The sequence below is a fragment of the Petaurus breviceps genome, unplaced genomic scaffold (genome assembly GCF_028583685.1).
Source record: "Petaurus breviceps papuanus isolate PSGF00001 unplaced genomic scaffold, PetGlider_PUasm1.0 90804, whole genome shotgun sequence".
Taxonomy (NCBI): domain Eukaryota; kingdom Metazoa; phylum Chordata; class Mammalia; order Diprotodontia; family Petauridae; genus Petaurus; species Petaurus breviceps.
In genome coordinates, this window is record NW_027187348.1 from 12,307,448 (window position 1) to 12,328,285 (window position 20,838).

The 20,838-nt window shown below is 38.4% G+C and overlaps 1 protein-coding gene across 2 annotated transcripts in view; it reads left to right on the forward strand.

Annotated features, from left to right (window-relative positions):
* Positions 1-20,838, forward strand: part of HECW2 (HECT, C2 and WW domain containing E3 ubiquitin protein ligase 2) — a 449,194-nt gene that overhangs the window by 229,637 nt on the left and 198,719 nt on the right. The gene's annotated exons all lie outside the window — the stretch shown is intronic.

The following is a 20,838-nucleotide window of genomic DNA, read 5'->3' on the forward strand; positions in this document are numbered from 1 at the left end:
GACTACAAGGTCATTCTTTTGGGCAACACCATCTTATAGATGGAAGCTTCCTTTTAACAAGTACCTCATAAATCTCTACTATAAATGATTTGAAGAGAGCATGGAATAATACAAAGAGCCAGCCTAGGAAGAAGGGAGACCTGGCTGTAAGTCTCCCCTCTCTTTCTCCCTCTCTCCCTTTCTCTCATTCTCTGTTTCTGTCTCTCTCTTTGTGTCTCTGCCTCTCTCTTTCTCTCTCTCTGCCCCATCCTCCTCTTCCTCATCTCTCTCTCCTTCTTTCCCTTCCTTCCCCCATTTTCTTCGTTCCCTTCCTCTCTCACTTTCTATCCCCCTCTTACCTCCCCTCACACTTGCCCCCTTCCCCATAGGAGCTATATGACCCTGGGCAATTCACTTAATACTTAACATTCACTGCCCCATACAACACTCTAAAACTATAAATTGTTGAACAGCTATAGATCTACATTGGTAGAGGGAGTTTCCCTATTGGGATTTGTTTAAGCCAATGAAATCACAGGTCCAGATTTCCAATCTCTCCTCCACCTCCCCAAAAAAGATATGGACCAATGTGGCATTCCAAAAGGCGAATTTGAATTTGCTTGGGGGTTGTAATACATTACTAGAGAGATTTTACCTTTGGCTTTTCATCATCTCTTTGAGAGTTTTCAGTTCTACAAGATGCTAATTTCTTAAGCATATGTTGAATGTCTTATTTTATTTTGCTTATGTCACAGCTGAGTTCTTAATGTGTTAAATCACCACTGACATTTTCTATTTCATGCAGCTGCCTTTTTTTCATTTTTTTTTCATGGAGAATTGTAATTTTAAAAACAAAAGCTTTTGTGTATTAGATTCAGGAACTGGTGTTTAATCGTTGAGCAGGTTTATAAGGCAGAATCCAAAATTCTGAAATAGGAGTTTACAATAGAAATTCAGATTCTTAAATATAGCCTGGTAGGGGAAGGCTAAGAGTGAATGGCGCCGTTACAGTTTGTTCCAGGAAAGGCGTTTTGGATGAGAGCCATCTCCTCTTATAAAGACGTCCTCTGGTTAGTTTTATCTTTTCCACTTAACCTTTTCCAGGATGATTGCTGACATACAAATGCACAGCTAAATAAAAGGAATTTACATAATTATGCAACTTTTAAATTAATTGGCAACAAGTCAATTCTGTGCTGTCTGTGGTTTTTATTTGTATTCTAATAAAAAATACTGTACTGAAATTAGACCTTCCAATTTGAATTAGTCATTTAGGGAATTCTTGTTTGCTCATCATTTAGCACAGGCAGCTGCCTATAACATGCTCTGCACTGAATTTAAATCTGCCCCATCCTCTCATGTATCAAAAAGGGATGAAAACACCAAGTATTATAGAAATTGAAGCATTACTGTTTGTTTGTTTTTTTTAATTATCTCTCCAATAGCCATTGTGGTGTAGTGGATAGAGAGAGAACTAGGTTACAGTTCTGCCTGTGAAATGTTGGCTGTGTGACCCTGGGCAAATCACTTAACCTCTTAGTGTTCTAGGCAACTTTCTAAGCCTTGAGTGGTAGACAAGATACTGGCCTGCACTGTAACAAGGAATTTTTTTCACTGGGTATTTCTCTATACCAATAAAATCACAAAATCTCTCTCTCCGATTCTGTCCAAAAGTCAAGTAGCTATCAGTTATAAGCAATCTCATCTCCTCCATTTCTGAAATTACTTTGTGAGTTTACTTATTTGTGTACACATTATTTCCAGTAAAATGTAAACTACTTGAAGGCAGGGGCTATTTTTGTTTTTGTTGTATTCCAGATTCTAGCACAATGCCTAGCATCTGGTAAATGCATAAGAAATGCTTATTGCTTTCATACTGATCATCCCCATACGTGTAATGCTCTCCTTCCTGACTTCTACCCCCTCAGAATCTCTGACTGACTTCTTTTAATACTCAACTCAAATGCTACTTTCTCAAGACCATTTTTCCCTCCTATCTTCCCAACTACTGGTGCCTTCTTTTCTAAGGCTACCTTCCATCTTTTCTTCCATGTACCAACTGATATATAGAATATGTTGTCAACTTCATTAAAATATAAGCTCCTTGCTTTCCTTAAAATGATAAGTAGTATTTATCTAAAACCATCAGCAAGCATTACCTGTAATGAGGATAAACTAGAAGCCTTTCTAAAAAAATTAGGAATGAAGCAAGGCTGCCCATTGTCACCATTATTATTTAATATTTTTCTAGAAATGCTAGCTATAGCAATGAGACCAGAAAAAGAAATCGAAGGAATGAGAATAAACAATGAGGAAATAAAACTATTACTCTGCAGATAATATGATAGTATACTTAAAGAATCCTAGAGAATCAACTAAAAAACTAGTTGAAATCATCTACAATTTCAGCAAAGTTTCAGGATATAAAATAAATCCACATAAGTCATCAATATTTCTATATATTACCAACAAAACCCAGCAAGAAGAGATAGAAAGAGAAATTTCATTTAAAATAGCTGCAGACATTATAAAATACTTGGGAGTCTACCTGCCAAGGCAAACCCAAGAACTATATGAACACAATTACAAAATATTTTTACATAAATAAAGTCAGATATAAACAATTGGAGAAATATCAATTGCTTATGGGTAAGCTGAGGCAACAACAAAAATGATAATTCTAACTAAATTAAATTTCTTATTCAGTATCATATGAATCAAATTACAAAAAAATTGCATAGAGCTAGAAAAAATAATAACAAAATTTTTAATCTGGAAGAACAAAGGGTAAAAAATATCAAGGGGATCAGAGAAAAAAATATGGGAAGGAAAGTAGCTTAGCAGTACCAAATCTCAAACTGTATTGTTGTTCAGTAGTTTTTCAGTCTGTCTGATTCTTTGTGATCCCATTTGGGGTTTTCTTGGCAGAGATACTGTAATGGGCTGCCATTCCCTTCAAACTTGTATTACAAAGCAGTAATCAGAACAATTTGGTACTGGCTAATAAATAGAGTGGTAGATCATTGGAATAGAAAACCCAAAGATCCAAGATTGTGTGACAAGAAATCACTATTTGACAAAAATTGCTAGGAAAACTAGAAAGCAGTTTGGCAGAAACTAATTATACACCAACATCTCACTGTATACCAAGATAAGGTCAAAATGGGTACCTGATTTAGATATAAAGAGTGATATCATAAGCAAATTAGAGAAGCATGGAATACTCTACCTGTAAGATTTGTGCATAAGGGAAGACTTCATGACCAAACAAGAGATAGAGAGCATTATGGAATGTGAAATGGATAATTTTGATTATATCAAATTAAAACATTTTTGTACAAATAAAACCAATGCAGTCAAGATTAGAAGGAAAGAAGGAAACTGGGGAAAATTTTATGGCAAGTTGTTCTGATAAAAGTCTAATTTCTTGTAAAGAGAACTGAGTCAAATTCATAAGAAGATGATTCATTTCCCAGTTGATAAATGGTCAAAAAATATGAACAGGCAGTTTTCAAAAGAAGAAATTAAAGCTATCTATAGTCATGAAAAATGTTATAAATCACTATTGATTAGAGAAATGAAAATTTAAACAACTCTTAGATACAACCTTACACCTATCAGATTGGGTAATATGACACAAAAGGAAAATGACAAATGTTGTTGGATGGGATGTGGGAAAATAAGGACACTAATGCACTATTGATGGAATTGTGAACTGAGCCAACGATTCTGGAGAACAATTTGGAACTATGCACAAAGGGCTATAAAATTGTGCCATAATCCAGCAATACCAGTACTAGGTCTGAATCCCAAAGAGATTTTTTTTAAAAAGGAAAAGGACCTATATGTACAAAAGTATTTATAGCAACTCTTTTTGTGGTAGCAAAGAATTGAAAATTGAAGAAAATGTCTGAACAATTTGCAGCATATTATTGTGATGGAATTCTACTGTGTTATAAGAAATGATGAGCAGGACTGTAATAGTAATAGGAGTTTGAAGATCTTCCCTGCCCCTTGTATTGGCAAACTAACAGGTATTTAGCACTTAGTTTCAAGTTCACAATTGTGTCAAGTACTAAGACCCAGAACTTAACAGGAAGGGGCTGGAACAGGAAGGAGCTAATACCATATATAAAGAAAAGCCCAAGCTGAGAGGGCCAGAACTTCTGGGAGTGAGCCTCTGGAGGCTGGGCTGCTACTGCTGGAGAGAGAGAGAAGAGAACTGAGAACTGAGAAGAGAAATGAGAACTAAGGACTGAACTGAGAATTGAGAAGAACTGAGAAATGACAAGTGCGGAGAACTGGGAGGAGCCATGGCTATGGTGTCAGTACTTTGTTTTGATGTTACTTTGTCAGATTCTTCTGCTAATAGAGGATGGTGCTGTTGTTACAGAAGCCCTGGGACCTTGCTGCTGGTTCAGAAGCCCTGAAAAAGAATTTTCTTGTTGTATGTTTACAGAAATCCTGGAGGATGGTCTTGCTGATGATTTCAGAGGTCCAGGGACTGTAGTGATGATTTGTGTTGATTCCTCAGACCTTGTTGTCGGGTCTATGTTGATTTCACAGGTGAATTGATGAGGATGCTGGCAATATTCATGAATGTTATTGTGGCTTTGTTAAGCTTTGTCTTCCCAGGAACAGAAGCTGTGAAGGAATTGAGGTAGACTAGACACTATGAGCTTCAATATGGAACAGGAACTAGACAAGGAGCTGTACAACAAGGAGCTGGCAGGAGTTGGGACCATGGAAGGGGAACCATGCAAGTGGAGAGCCAGCCTCAGATTAAGATAAAAAGACCTCTCCTTGGGTATTTAATACAAACCGAATAGATCATGATTTACTAGGGGTGGAGGACTTTGACCTTTACATTTAGATGATTGAGTTAAAGATTTACTAAATAAGGATGAGTGGAAACTAATCTCAAATCAAGGAGAAAGAAGACTTTTTGATTGAAGAGATTAAGACAATGTGACTTAAGGGTGAAAAACTTTTGACCTCTGTACTTTGTGTCTATTAAGGAGGCTTGCCTCCTTAAGAATGATTGAATTAATAAATGAATGTACTTTGTTTAAAACTTTGTTACCACTTTGGTGAAAACTACGTGGCCATTTTAATGATATGTTGTTATGCCATAATATGGTGAATGCTGTATTTTGATTTCTGCGAATGTTTTGCTCTGATTTGTTACTGAACAGAGAGTTCACTATACTGTGTAATCAGAACCCTGAAAGCTGTTCACAGCAGCAGTCCTCTGGAAAGCTGCTTGTGCTTGACTTTATAAGGATACTTTCAGAAAAACCTGGGTAGGACTTTAGCAACTGATACAGAGTGAAATGAGCAGAGCCAGGTGAACATTGTACTGTGAATTTCTTAGTTATTCTCAGCAATACAAAGATCTGAAACAATTTTGAAGGACTTATGATGAAAAATACTGTCCACAATCCAGAGAAAGAACTGATGGAGTTTGAATACAGACTGAAACATACTCTTAAAACTTTATTATTCTTTGTTGTTATTTTTTTCATTGTTCTGCATTTTCTTTTACAACATGACTACTATGGAAATGTTTTCCATGACTGCACATATACAATCTATATCCAAATGCTTGCTTTCTCAAGGGGGAAGGACAGGGAAGGAGAGGGAATGAAGGAATATGGAACTCAAAATTTAAAAAGAATGAATAGTAAAAATCGGTGTTTACATGTCATTGAGAACAAAATTGAAAATGTAAGGCATTTGAGGGCAGAGACTCTTCGTTGCTTTTCTTCGTATTCCTTGCACTTAATGCTTAACATGGTATATGACATATAGCTAGTGCCTGATAATCGCTTCTTCTTGTTGTTGAATGAAATTATCAATCAACGATCATTTATTATTCAATTCTTAAAGATGACCTAGGGAAGGATGTGCTACAACCTTCCCTAATAGTTTACTTTAGTATTATATAAAATGATAGAATTTTATCTCTAGAAGGGAATGCTGAAAGTCATCTAGTGTAACCCCTTCTTGCTACAGATGTAGAAACCAAGATTACATTATTGATACAAGGTCATACAACTTGTTTAGTGCCCAGAACTGTGACTGGATACCTAGATCTAGTAACTTTTAGTCCATGATGTGTTCTCTGTCATGTAAATGATTAGATAAGAAAAAGTATTCAAAATGGGGTTACCTTTTAAAAAAATTCTAAATACACACACACATGGAACTAGCAAATAAAAGAGGTGGTTATTTTTTTTTTAGATTAATCCTTAACCATCTTTAGCTTTATTGAAGAAATGACATGTTAGCTTTCACCTGAGTCTTTGTCTTTAGCCCAAGTCCTAGAGCCTTCATCCATCTATAGAGGATAAAAATAACTCAGAGTTTTTAATTGACTTTTGGCTGGTTGTCTCTACAGGTGAAGGGAGGGGTGCAATGACATTGCTGATTATTATGTGTTTAGATTTGTATTCCCAGGCTCTCTATCTAGCACCTTTTTATAAACATTTTGTTTAACTTAGAGAGGAAAATAAATAGTTATTCTTGGCAATGGTCATCAAGCAAAAGTCAGACACAGCAGGAGATGACCCAGAGGTTATTCTGACCTGAAACAGGAACTGTATAGAGGGTATCCAGCACTGAACTTTAACATTGTTCAAAATCCAGGTCTCCCTTGCTTGTTATTCAAAGCAAACATTACAGACTTTAGCTAGAGTTCAGAAAAACAGCAAAGTGAGATATCCCTTATGACTATGGACCTGAAATACTTGCTTTTACTTTGAGATTGATACTCAGTTTTCCCTTGCTTTTTGATTTCAAGATGGAGGCAGCTAGATGTTAAAATGGATAGAATGCTAGACCATAAGTGAAGACCTGAGTTCAGATTAGGCCTCAAGTACTTAATAGCTATGTGACCCTTGAAAAATCACTTGATCTTTGTCTGCCTCACCCTCTACATCTGTAAAATGGACAGCACTTACCTCCGAAAGTTATTGTGAGAATAAAATAAAATAATATTTGAAAAGTGCTTTAGGTGGAGCAGTGGATAGAGCCCCAGGCTTGGAGTCAGGAAGACCTCAGTTTGAATGTGACCTCAGATATCTATTAGCTGTGTGACCCTGGGTGAATTATTTAACCCAGTGTGCCTCAGTTTTACCAACTGCAAAAGGAGCTGGAGAACGAAAGATCAAACCACTCCAGGATCTTTGTCAAGAAAACTTCAAATAGGGTCATGAAGAGTCAGACATGGCTGAAACAACTAAGCAATAACAACAAGAATAAGAGGAGGAAGAAAAAGGAAAAGGAGGAAGAGGAAGAAGAGGAAAAGGAAGAGTAATACTATGTTTATTTTTCTAGTTGCTGAGCTTCAAAAAAGAGCTAACATTGCTGAAAGTGTCCAGAGGAGGGAAAGGGTAGCCTAAAAACAGTGGTTTTGAGAACATATTCTTAACTTTTGAGACCAATGTTAAAGTAACCATACACTTATTTTTTGTCCACTGACAGAGGCAGGCTAGGCAAGAGGATCCGCAAGCCAAATAAAGGGTAGTAGATTTCACGAACCAGTATACCTTGATTCTAGTAGATATTACAGGTAGAAATTTGTTCTCCACTTGTGCTGTTTTCTCTATATATTTTCCTTTTTCTTCCTTTAATAAATTACCATAATTGTGATTGGTGGAAACTGTGATTACTGAGAACTGAAAAGGCCTGTTACATGATGGTCCAACTTCTTAAGACAGCTTGGAGCTGGAATACATATGACCTCCTAAGCTAAATGGGTGTAGATTTTTGTACTCAAATCAGCATTCATTTCACCATTGATCCTTTAGTAATTTTCCTCTTTTCTATGAATTCTTAGGGTTTTTTCTTTTGTCTTTATATTTTGGAAATTCAAACGAGGTTTACAATATAATACAAATTTGGAATACAAATTCCTCTATGAGGCAGACAAGTCATCCCGTATATGCACAATAGATTATTCTGGTCACTATGCAATGTAACTGAAAAATTTCTAGCAGAAACTGCAACAGAATTGGACATGTGTGTTCTATAGCTTGAATAATGCATAAAAATGATAAAGTGTATGAAGTGTAAAGTGTATAAACACAAGGAAAAGTAATGAGCTTTTCAGGGAAGGGCAGAATCCTTTATTCATTCTTTTCATTCTAAATCTGAATTCATTTTTATAGTGCATGTCCCTCACTAATATCATGAAAAGTCAGCTTGAATTTCAACCTAAAATTCTATCTATTATTCTTAATTGTTCTCCTTATTTTCCAAGAAAGAAGAAACTACTCTAGTAAAATGGTATTTTTCAGGAAATGAGATAAATATATATATAAAGTTATCTGTAAATCTTAAAGCACTATCTGAATATCATCTATTATTAATTTACATTCATTATGACTCATTCCATTAGGCATCCATAAATCAGATTATCACCAAAATATACTCTTGTGTGCCTGTTCATTTAGCAAACATTTATTTAGTACAGTTAATTCTACCATGTCACTTGTTTTAAAGATGTGAATTTGTGCCAATATGACATATACTGGGGAACAATTTAAGCATAACAAGAATTTCAAGTTTGCTTACATATGATTTCCTCCCCAAGAGACAGTGAGAATGCAGAAAACTGTAGCACTTTGCAATAACTCACAGGCTGCAAATCATCCTACACTGACTGTCGATACCTCTCAGCTCTAGCTGTCAACTTTTGCCAGTCTGGAGCCCCCTGGGTGTCAGATCCAGGCCTGCAGACTGTACAGCAGCCCAAGGCAGTGAACCTGCCACCATATATATAGTATTTAGGTATTTCTTAAGTATTTAACATATATAAAACTGTGCTCCTATTTTTATTAGATTCCTATCTCTTTTTTTTTTAATGTAACAAATGTTTTCATTTCACTTTTATTTGCATTCTAATGTTATATTTACTCCCGTACCATAAGCTGTTGTTTCTTCAGTTCCTTCTGGAATATTTTTTTCTTTTGAGCAACCTCCTCCTCTGGTTTAGGAACAATTTGTTCCTTCTCAGTAAGTATCATCTCAACATGGCAAGAAGAACTCATGTATGGGTTGATTTCACCAAGAGCCCTGTAAGTACACCATCACATTTTGGAAGCCTTGTTAACCTGGATATGTTCAATGACAAGCGAATCCACTTCCAAACCCTTCAGTTTTGCATTAATCTCTGCATTTTAAAGCATATGCAGCAACATTTCAGCTGTCTTTTTGGGCCAACGACCCCAATGTCCACCCCCATTGTTTAGCCTGGGTACACCTGCCAACTCCACAACTCCACCGTTATTTTTTTTTATATTTAATGTCATTTATTAATAATATCTAGCATTCACAGAATAGTTTAAGGTATATCACAGTATTTGACAAATATTCTCTCATTTTATCCTTGCAACAGCCCTGGGAGGGGAGAGGTACTATTTTTATTCCCATTTTACAAATGAGAAAACTAAGGCAGACAGAGATTAAGTGACTCATCCAAGAACACACAACTAGTAATTGGCTGAAGCTAAATTTTCATTCAGTTTTTCCTGATACCAAGTCTAGCACTCTATTTATTATTCCCTCTAGTTCTTCTTAATTCACTCTGAATCAGTTTAAACAGGTCTTCATACATTTCTCTGAAACCATCCATTTCATCATTTCTTATAGAAAAATAATATTCCATTACTTTCAGATACTGTAAGATATAAATATATAACCATTCCCCAATATGAGTAAACCACCTTAGTTTCCTTTTCTTTACTGCTGCAAATCAAATGATATGATTTTTTTTACATATAGTTCCATTTTGTTTTTCTTTTATCTCTTTCGGATTTTAACCTTATAATGATATAAGTGGATACTAAGTTTTGTGAGGCATAATTTCAATTCACTTTTTAGTATGACTGAACTAATAATTTACTGTTCCAATAGTGTATTATTTGGCATATTTTCTGGAGTTCTTCAATGATTATCATCCTTTTATCTCACCCTTGCCAATCTGATAAGTGTGAGTTGGAACCTCAGGATTCTTTTACTCTGTGTTTTTTTTTCATTTTTCAAAGGCTTTATTAACTTTGGTTTACATCATTCATTTCCACCAGATTTTGAGTTACACATTTTCTCCCCTATTTTCCCCTACCCACTGCCCCAAAATAGCAGTCCCACAGTATATCCCATCCTCCAATCTGCTCTCTCCCATATCTTCTCTCATACCCCCTTTGACTTTTCCAGTAGGGCATGGTGGATCTCTATGCCCCATTGCCTGTATATTTTATTTCCCAATTACATGTAAAATAGTATTATAAATAGTATATATTTATTTATTTAAACATTTGATATTAAAATTTTGAATTCCAAATGCATTCCCTTCCTCCCTTGTCACCCACCCTTACTGGGAAGATAAGCAGTTCAGTATAGGTTGTACATGTATAGCTTATGTGAAACATTAACATAGTTGATATATTGTAAAAGTCTGACTATATTTATCTCCCTCCTATCCCACCTCCCACTAGTTCTATTCTCTACTTTGATCCTGTCCCTTTTCAAAAGTGGGTGCTTCCAACTTCCCTCCCCCCCAGCCTTCCCTCCCTTCCATCATCCTCCCTCTTATCCCCTTCCCCCCTACTCTCCTATAGGCTGAGATACCCTATTTAGTGTGTATTTCATTCCCTCCCTGAGCCAAATTCAATGAGAATAAGGTTGACCTATTCCCTTTTGCCTTGCTATTCTTCCCCTCCATTGTAACCATTTTCCCTTGCCTCTTCTATATGAGATAGTTTACCCCATTCTGTCTCTCCCCATCTCCCCTCATTATATTCCTCTCTCACCTCTTAATTTCACCTTTTAAGTATCATCCCTTCCTATGAAATTGTTCCTGTGCCCTCTATCTATGTTTACCTGTAAACATATATACACACATTCACATATGTATTCATACGCCCGTATACCCTCTGATATAGACATATATATATATATATATATATATATATATATATATATATATATATATATATATATTCCCTTCTACTACTTTCATACTGAGAAAAGTTTCATCAGTTATAATTATCGTTTTTCCATGTAGGAATGTTAATAGTTCAAATTTGATAAGTTCCTTATGGTTTCTTTTCCCTGTTTACCTTCTCATGCTTCTCTTGCTTCTTGTATCTGAATGTCAAATTTTCTATTTAACTCTGGTTTTTTCATCAAGAATGCTTGAAAGTGCTCTATTCCACTGAATGACCATATTTCCCTCTGAAATATGATACTCAGTTTTGCTGGGTAGGTGATTCTTGGTTTTAATCCCAACTCCTTTGACCTCTGGAATATCATATTCCAAGCCCTTTGATCCCTCAATGTAGAAGCTGCCAGATCCTGAGTTATCCTGATTGTGTTTCCACAATATTCAAATTGTTTCCTCCTGGCTGCCTGTAATATTCTCTCCTTGATCTGGGAATTTCGGAACCTGGCTGTAATATCCCTAGGAGTTTTCTTTTTGGGATCTTTTTCAGGAGGTGATCGGTGGATTCTTTCAAGCTCTATTTTGCCCTCTGGTTGGTTCTAAACCATCAGGGCAGTTTTCCTTGAGAATTTCTTGGAGGATGATTTCTAGGTTCTTTCTTTGATCATGGATTTCAGGTAGTCCAATAATTTTTAAATTATCTCTCCTGTATCTATTTTCCAGGTCAGTGGTTTTTCCAATGAGATATTTCACATTACCTTCTATTCTTTCATTTGTTTGGATCTCTTTAACAGCATCTTGATTTCTCATAAAGTCATTAGCTTCCATTTGCTCCAATCTAATTCTGAAGCAATGATTCTCCTCAGTGAGCTTTTGAGATTCTTTTTCCATCTGGCAAATTTGGCTTTTTAAGGCATTCTTTTCCTCATTGGCTTTTTGAGCCTCTTTTGCCATTTGAGTTAGTCTGTTTTATAAGGTGTGATTTTCCTCAGTCAGGCTGTTGATGCTCATTTTGTAATTTTCTTGCATTGTTCTCATTTCTCTTCCCAATTTTCCTCCACTTCTCTTATTTGCTTCTTAAGGTCCTCTATGGCTTGTGACCAGCTCATATTTTCCTTTGATGTTTTTGGTGTAAGGGTTCTGACTTCACTGTCTTCCTCCTGTTCCATGCTTTGATCCTTTTTGTCCCCAAAATAGGAGTCTAATGTTGAGTTCTTCTGTTTGATTTGTTTCCTTTTCCTGGGCATGTTGCCACTCAATTACTTGACTTTTGGGCTTTTTGCCACAGTAGGACTCTTCTATAAGACAGGGGAGCTTCCATCTCAAATGCTGGGATTTTCTCAGCTGTTGGAGGTATTAGTTGGGAGCCCTTGCTGAAGCCTCCACACACTCTGGCAAGCTGGTCACACACCCCAGGACCTCCACCCTAGACAGCAATCCACACCCAAGCAGGTTAAAGCAAAAGCGATTACCCTTCAGACTAGTTGCTTGGTCCCCCTACACTCTGCAGGCCAGGAGCTGAAGCTGCCACTTGGCAGTGGCTGCACTGCTGCCCTCAGTGGCTTCTCCCCCTGAGGGCAAAAGCTAAGGCACTACCAACTACTTGGTTCCAAAGTCCATACTGCACTGACCTCTCACTTTGTCCTTCAAATCTATGTGTTGATAAATCTGGAAATGACCACAGCTGCAGGTGATCTGGAGTCCCTCCAGCCAGTACCTGGTCAGGCCCGCCCTGGGTTTAAAGCCTCGTTGTGGGGACAGGCTCCCAGAGCACCTGTCCTCAGTGGGAGGTTAGCTTCTCTGTGTCATTTTGTGGGTTCTGTAGCTCCAAAGTTTGTTTAGAGTCCCCTTTTACATGAATTGGGGAAGGTGGAAGCCGGAGCTGCAGGGAGAGGGGGGGGGGGCACCTGCTTGTACTCTGTCATCTTGACTCCGCCCCAACTCCACCATTATATTGATAGAAGGGAACACATTTCTTCATTGTGACAACTTTCAAATACTTGGTAGCTTTTCAGATATGCATGTTCTTGAAGTGAACCCAAAGGTTTGATCTCCTTGACTTGCATGATTTTGTGGGGTTCTCTGGATCAAGAGAGTACCTCGCCATTTTAAAAGATTACCTAGGATGGCTCAAGGGAAGAGCCCAATCTCTTTTTTTAACATGCCACTGAAGTTAAGTCTTTTTCTCCTCTACACCATTTTCCCCATGTAATAGGAAGCAAACAAGTACTTAATGCCTTGTTTCAATTGAATCTTGCCCTTGATTATATTAAGTCTTTGTTAAGAAACAGAACTTGTGAAACCCATAGTGGGAGGAACTTGCTGATGCAACAGGAAGGGGTGGAACAGAGAGGAGTTAATGACCATATATAAGGAGAAGTCCAAGCTGGGAGAGAGCAGAACTGAGAAGGGGAATGGTTGTGGAGGCTATCGCTCTGTTTGTCTGTTCTGGCTGTGTTGATTTTTGTTTGTGATACTTTGTACAGAAGTCCTGAGACCTCACTGGAAGCCCTGAAAGAGGATTTTCTTGTTGTCTGTTTACAGAAGTCCTGGAGGAGGATTTCAAAGGTCCTGGGACTGTACTGATGAAGTATGTTGAGTTCTCAGACCTTGCTGGTGGGTCTGTGTTGATTTCACAGGCAGATAGTGAATTGATATTGGTGCTGGTAATGTCAATGAATGTTATTGTGGCTCTTTTAAGCTTTTTTCCCTAGAAACAGATACTTTGAAGGACTTGAGTTGGAATGGACACTGTGAGCTTCAGTATGGACCAGGAACTGGACTAGGAGCTAGACAAGGAGCTGAGACCTGCGTACCTTTGAATCCAAATGACAGTTGCATAAATTCAGGCAAAAGCTGGGACCATGGAAGAGGAACCGTGGAATCTGAGAGCCAGCTTTGAATCAAGACAAAAAGACCTCTCTTTGGGTACTTAATGCTGCCTGAGAAGATCATGATTTGCTGTGGCCTTGGGGAGAACTTTGTACTCTGTACCTTGTCCCTCTTAAGGATAATTGAGTTAAGGATGATTGGAAACTAATCCCCAATCAAGAAGAAAGAAGACTTTTTCACTGGAGAGATTAAGACAATGTGACCTAGGGGTAGAGAACTTTGACCTTTGTACCTTGTGTCCTCCTTAAAGATGATTGAGTTAACGCTAACTAAATGATATCTTTTGTTTAAACTGTGGCTACTTTGGTGAAAACTATGTGGCCACTTTAGTGATAAGGTGTTATGTTATAACATTGTGAACGCTGTACTTTAGTTTCTGTGAATGTTTTGCTTTAGTTTAGTGCTGAATAAACAGAGTTCACGATACTGTGTGATCAGAACCTTAAAGCTGTTTACAACAGCAATCCTCTGGAAAACTGCTCCTGCTTGGCTTTACACCCCATAATCCCAGGGGCTTTTATTGTGCAATTTTGTGTAGTGTGGTAATTTTGAGGAACACATATGTCACACTATAGTAGAACTGACTGGACTGTGCTAGGCACTGGAGATACAGAGACAAACACACACACACACACACACATACACAAACACACACACAGAAACCCAGTCCCTGTCTTTAAGGGGCTTACATTCTATAACAATGTGAATGCAGATAAATAATTATGAAATATGTCCCAGGGAAATAAAATTATTGGTGGGTAGTAATTGTAAGCACCTTGAGAGCAAGGAGTGTCTTTTTGTATCCCCATTAGCACGGTGCCTGGCATGTATACCAATGTGTTATGTCCGTAATACATATTTATTGTTTAATTGATAGTGAAGATAGTAGCAACTGGAAAGATGAGGATAGGCCTTATGTATGTAAACTTGAGTTTAGCATTGAAGGAAGCTAGGGATTCTGCCTGGAGGAAGCGAGGAAGAAAACCAATCCAAGACTGTTTACTGAGGCAGCCTGTATGAAGGCCCAAGATGTGATTAGTAAATGTGGCCAGGTTAATTGGATGTAGACTACATAAAGGACAGTTGTATACAAGAAGCCTGAAAATAAAGATTGGAATCAGATTGTGAAGGTTCTTAAATGCCAAAAGGAGGAGTTTGTATTTTATCCTAGATAAGTTGTTGTGTTGTTTTTTTTTTTTTTCTGACCCCATTCAGTTACCCAGAAAGTAGATGACCATGTTTTCAATAGTAAAATTCTACTAGTGGGGGCGGCCAGGTAGCACAGCGAGTAAGAGCACCCGCTCCAGTGTTGAGAAGACCTGGAGATCGAATCCCGGGCTCAGATACTCAGCACCACACCCAGAAATAACTGGCCATGTAACCTTGAGTAGGTTGCTTAACCCCAATTGCTTTAAAAAAAAAAATTCTACTGGTGTGCTATATTGCAGAGGCATGGAATTCCAGTCTCTGAAAAACTAAAGATGAGTTATCACACAAAGAACAAAGGAGAGGTTCATGGTGGGTAGGAGTAGGCTATATGATATAACCAACAGGGGACTCTGGAGAGGAACAGGTATAAAAGATAACATCAAGAAATTTTTATGTGAGGAAGGGTCATATGGCGAGAATTGAGGATGACAGGTGAACAGCTGGAGTATCTCCTAGTACTATTGAGATGTTGTAAGAAAGTAACAAAGTTTTATGGAACATTCTGGATCCCCTTCCAAACTTCTGGGTGAAGATGGACAAGAGTTGTACAGGATGGGCAAGCAGAGATTGGTTTCAATGTTTATAATTGGAAGGAACACCTGAAAAATAAGACAGATTCATTCCCCTTATATTTCAAGTCATAGGAGTGGCATGGAAAAGCAGGAAGACCTGGGTTCAGATTCTGTCTTTAATAATACTAGCCAGCTTTGTAACATTGAACAAGTTAGCCTACAGGCAACTCTCTAGTGATTAAATGAGCTGCCATATGTATTGGAAAACCATCCCCATGCTGATAAAATTGTGTATATACAGAGCTTCCTTCACTTCCTATTTCCAGCTACTTTCATGTTCTTTGGGTTCTAATTCATTTAACAGTATATGAAAGTGCAAAGTGCCCTGTGTTCTTACTTCTTTCTTTTCGTCCTCAGTTTTGATGAGCTTTGAGTGGAATGTATAAGGTGTGAGCTGGAGAGAATAATACAAGTCATCTTAGCTCTGTAACAACTGGATAGGTAGGTGACCATAATAGTACTTTATCTAAATAATGTAGGCTGATGTGTTTGAAGTACTTCTTAGAGCTCCACCTGAAGCCAAAAAAATGGCCACCTATATGCTTTATTTAATGCATTTCAGATAAAATATATCCTTAGTCTAAGCTCATATGTAAATATGATTTCTATCCCACATTTTTTTTTGGCTGGAACAGCAACAAGGAATTTAAGGAACATGCTAAGTAAACATAGTGATGATGGTGGCATCTTTTGATTTCTTCTGGTAGGTAGGAGCTTCCAATTTCCTTCAAAAATCTATTCCTTAGGTTTTGAAATGAGCTAGACTTTATACAAGAAAATGATTCTTGGTTTTGGTTTCATGTTGCTGTTCAGTGATTTTTCAATCATGCCTAACTCTTTGTGACTCCATATGAGATTTTCTTGGCAAGGATACTGGAGGGGTTTGCTATTTCCTTCTCTAGCTTATTTTACAGATGAGGAAACTGAGGCAAATAGGGTTAAGTGACTTGTCAAGGGTCACACAGCTAGAAAGTGTCTGAGGTTAGAGGATGAGTCTTCCTGACTCCAAGCCTAGTGCTCTATCCACTTCTCCACCTGACCACAATCATCTGGAAGGAGATAGAACACTGAGTCCATATAACAGAGGGAATCTGGTAAAGTGGAAAGACTACTGGATTTGGAATCAGAGGACCTAGATTCAAATCCTGACAGAGCCTCTTTTATACATGTACAAATCTCAAACTCTGTATCTATAAAATAAGGGAGCTTGACCGAGATGATGGTAAACACAATGCTTGTTTTAAGCAGACAGAGTTGGTTCCCCTTTAAGAGGCCAGGGAAGCTGTCCTTGGAATTGGTTCGACCTGGAGAACTAGGGATTTAAAGATTGGTTTGGTTGCTTCCTTTCCCCCTCCCTCCCGGCCGACCCCCCACCCAATTCAAAAAGTCCATCCTCTTGGGAATTGGTACTGCCTTTTTTAGGTTTTAGGGGAATTCCTACTGCCTTTCAGAAACTCTTCCCTGCCCCAGTGATGCTGATCCTTGTGGTAAACATAGAGGTGAAGGGGAGAGGCATTTGTATTTAAATTCAATTAAGAGTTATAGCCTTTTTAATCTAATCCCAAAAGTTGTTTTCTTTGTTTTTTTATGGTGCAGTGCCTTAATTAAATGCTAACCATGAGCCTATATCACTGGACTAGATTGAGCTAGGTCCGATCCAGACTAGCTTCTCAGGTTCCTTCAAGGTCTATGTAGGATAGAGTCTGGGAGACACCAGTGTTTTAGACAAGGAACTAGTCAAGACCAGGGAGGTCAGCTAAAGTAGGGAAAAGCAAGCATATAATCTAGGTTTTAGCAGGCAAGGTACCAAGTCTCACAAGTCAGAGAGTTAGTGGAGGTTATGTTTTTGAGCAGGACTGGTAGACATGTTATCAGATGCTCTCTATCCTTTTTATATTGTGCACTATACATAGGCAACCATAGGTTCATAAATGATCATTGTAGCTACCAAGAAGGCTGAAGACTAGGGAAAAACCCTGCTCCTGATTAGAAGAGGGTAAGAAGCTTCTGGATTTTTGACTGGCCACTGGTTTGAATGATAGTGGTTTGCTAATTAGTTATTCTAGGAGGCCATCAGGGTAAAAAAAAAGTAATTGATTTCTTGAAAAATCTGCTGTCGTCCTACAGTTTTTATTTTCTTTCCTCCTATCAATAAGGAGTGGGGAGGAGGGAGGCTGGATATCTTTGCAGCATTGAGTTCATTGACCACCTTTAAGCCCCCCACTCTTCAAACTTAAGACTGAATTTTTTTTATAAAGTTATAAGGTGTTAGGCCTAGAAAGAATCGTATAGAGACATATAGGGGCACATAGAACCATGTCAGAGTTGCCATTTAGAGCTAGGACAAATCCAGAAGATCTGCTGTGACAAAGGAATTTCTTTTCAAGACCCAGATCTCCTTAGATGACTGGAGGATCCCCTCAGTGCCTAGTCTGTAGCCTGAAGGGTGTCCTTCAGAAAACTGGTGCTCATTACCTCCTTAGTTCATAACCCATAACATTTGAAACCCCTTAAAGTTTCAGGACCACTTTGATTTCTGGGTTAAAAGGTAGTTGGAGAATAATGTAGCCCAGTGGTAAAGGGTTTAAATTTAATCAGCCTCTCTTTCTTTTTGAGGTCCACTTGTTAGAGAATTTTTCTTCTTTTGTGAGTGGACTTGGGTACTTTGTTAAGAGATGAAAAATGCAATACCAAGAGGGCATTCATTAATTTAACAAGTGTTTATTGAGTGCTTTCAGCTGCCCCAGGTGGGCCTGTAAGCTACAGAACCATCAATCTTTTCACTAAATGTTGGTGACCCTAAGCTTTCTCCCCTCCCCTTGAACCCAGCTTTCCAGGAAAAGGAAAATGAACTAGCTGGAATGGTGGCCTTTCTCTAATTTATTATTTTTTAAGTTTTATTGATGCCAGTTTTTTTTAGACCTTTCTCCCAGTGCACTCCTTCACTGCAGAGCCTTCCCTTGGAAAAATGAAAAGTCGTCAAGCGATGCAGAATGACACAATGGCCATGTCTGATAGCATGTTACATTACACACATGTAGTCCTCCCACCTCTCTGTGCAGCAAGCCCATTTTCGTATTAAAGGCAAACCTTTGACTGGAGTTTGCCATCAAATCTGTTAGACTTGGAAGCCCTTCTAGATTCTACTCCCTTAACCACTAATTTACACATTATCAGCTCCTCCCATGTGTTGGCTAGAATACCATATAACTATTTCACTAAAGAATCATGCTGGTAAACTGAAAGATGGTACATTGGATAGAGGGCTGGGTCTGGAGTAAGGAAGACCTGAATTCAAACCCATCATAAGACACTAGGTGCATGATCATGGGCCAGTCACTTAACTTCTGCCTCAGTTTCTGCATCTGTGAAATGGGAATAATGATAGAACCTCCCTCCCAGGGCTGTTATGAGGATACAATGAGATAAAATTGTAAGGGCCAAGTGTTTAGTGCAGTGCTTGGCACATAGAAGGTGCTATACACATACTTATTCCCTCCCCACCTCCCTCTAATTAATGAAATTGGTTCTACTCCAGTTAATTATCATACTCCACTGAATTCTGTTTCATTGTGTAAGTAACTCATGGTTATACTTTTTTTTTAAAAACCAGTTTGACATCAATTCATTTCACTCTCGTGAGTGTGTGTGTGTGTGTGTGTGTTCACACAGCTTGTTCTTTGGAATTCTCCCATGGAAAAGTAAAGGAAGGAAGCTGAGGGAGGATGGGCCGATTGCATCCTGTACCCTTTGCAGGGGAGTGGCCACAGCTGGCTGAGCTGAAGGGACATAATACAATTCTGTTTTTTACTTAGGATGCCTAAACACAGATAAGCTTTCATTCAAGTAGGGAGAGGTTGTCAGGGTTTTCTCCCAACTGGGCAGAACTCTCCAGACCAGTTAGTATTTCATTAGCCTCCCTTTTAAATGTTCCATTGCTGGACACTTTTCATAAGGGGTAGAGAAGCAGCTGGAGCATCTGGGAAGCAGATAGAGGAAAGGATCAGCTTTGAATTACTTCTCTCCCTCTGCATAGAACTGTCTCTCCTGGGACACAGCTCTCCTGATCACTCCCTTGAATGTTGTGAAGATAGGCCCATTGTTTAGCAAAAGAGAATGAACTCTCAGAGAATGACTTATTTTTCTTATTTGCCGCTTCATGAGTCTGGTCTGAAGTGATGGATGCACTTAGATCTGGAAAAGGCAGAACCCCTCTGGGATAAGACGAGGTAAGATTTCCCTGTGCAGCAACATATGCTCCACTCTTGCTGGGTTTGCTTTGTGATAAACCAGGTATTAGGGGTTATTTACAATTCTTTCTGTCATCCTTTCTGCCATGTGCTTACACATGTTCCGTTCTCCCAGTGCATGGCTAGGGAAAGTGAATAACACTGTGCTTCAACCTCTCAACAGAGTAGATTCTGGCTAGACTTTCAGCAACTCCAAGTTTTTCCAATACTAAATGCTGTCCAAGGCTATCATTGCAAATCTCCTGTTGTGTATTATTCTGAATAAGAATGAGGAAGGATGGTGTCTTTCTTCCCTACTTCTGTAGTAAGTGGTTTTGGATTAGGAATCTGAAGAGACTTCACGACCATGTACACTTGGAATCGTCAGTGATGTTTTTGATAGATTGAGAAGCTTCATTCTCAGAACATTTTACTGATGATACAAAAATACAAACCGTTTCTACTTAAAACTTACATAGATAGATATACATAGTGAAACATTCTAGGCACTGTTCTTTTGATTTGAGAGGAAAATCAATTCATAAAATTTTAATTTAACAACAGAAACCAGGGCAGCTAGGTGGCACAGTGAGTAGAGCCCCAGCCCTAGAGTCAGGAGGACTTGAGTTCCGATTTGACTTCGGACATTTAACACACACACACACACACACACACACACACACACAAATCTAGCCTTGTGACCTTGGGCAAGTTATTGAACCCCAATTGTCCTCCAAAAAGCAAAAAAAAAAAAAAAGAACAGAAACCTAAATACTGAAGGAGTTGGAATAATGTGTGGACCACATAGACTCTAATAGCAGAGCTAGAGAATGGACCTGTGTGGCAAAGTGAGTAGAGCACTGGAACTGAAGTCAGCAAGGCCTGGAATGAAGTACGACTTCAGACACTCACTAGCCTTATGGCCCTGGTCAAGTCACTTAACCACTTTCTGCTTCCTCGTCTGTAAAATGGGGATAATGACAGCATCTACCTCCCGAAGTTGTGAGGATCA